This window comes from Bison bison, unplaced genomic scaffold, assembly GCF_000754665.1.
Source record: "Bison bison bison isolate TAMUID 2011002044 unplaced genomic scaffold, Bison_UMD1.0 scf7180017475136, whole genome shotgun sequence".
Lineage (NCBI taxonomy): Eukaryota > Metazoa > Chordata > Mammalia > Artiodactyla > Bovidae > Bison > Bison bison.
Genome location: NW_011380211.1, coordinates 1 through 652, shown reverse-complemented (window position 1 = coordinate 652; position 652 = coordinate 1). Strand labels below are relative to the sequence as shown.

The 652-nt window shown below is 49.2% G+C and overlaps 1 pseudogene; it reads right to left on the bottom strand.

Moving 5' to 3' along the window:
* Positions 1–281: 281 nt before the first annotated feature.
* On the bottom strand, positions 282–647 carry LOC104988960 (annotated as a pseudogene).
* Positions 648–652: the final 5 nt, after the last annotated feature.

Below are 652 nucleotides of genomic sequence, written 5' to 3'. Positions count from 1 at the left end.
TTGCGACCCCATGGACTGTAGGCTATCAGGCTCCTCCGTCCATGGGACTTTCCAGGCAAGAGTGCTGGAGTGGATTGCCATTTCCTTCTCCAGGGGATCTTCCCAACCCAGGAATCGAATCCAGGTCTCCTGCATTACAGGCAGACACTTTACCGGCTTCAGAGAACACTAACTAAATTATATTTTTAAAACTTTTTTCCCCCAGTCCTAAAATTCACCCAGGAGAAAGCGGCTGGTTTAACTGCAAAGCAGAGAAAATTGATCAGCCTGGAGGGCTGCACCTAGTCTGAGAGGTCGAATGGCATCTTGCTGATGACCTCCCCATTCTCATCGACTATGGTGTCGTAGGCCCAGTGGCGGTTGCAGCGGCAAGTGGGCCCGCACTTGGTGGACTTACACTTGGGGCACGGGTAGAAGCAACCCAGGCAGCCTTCATCAAGGCAGTCACACAGGTCAGCCTTATTGAAGGTGAGCCTGCCCTTTTTGTCATACTTGTTGACTTGGCGTTTTACAGAAACAAACTCATTCTTCTTTGCCATTTGCCCTTTCTTTATCTGCTGCCTTAGTTGAGGATTGAAGTTGGCTACCTGAGGCCCAGGATTTTGAAATGACAACCGTTTTAACTGCCGATCCAACCATTTCATTTGCTTCA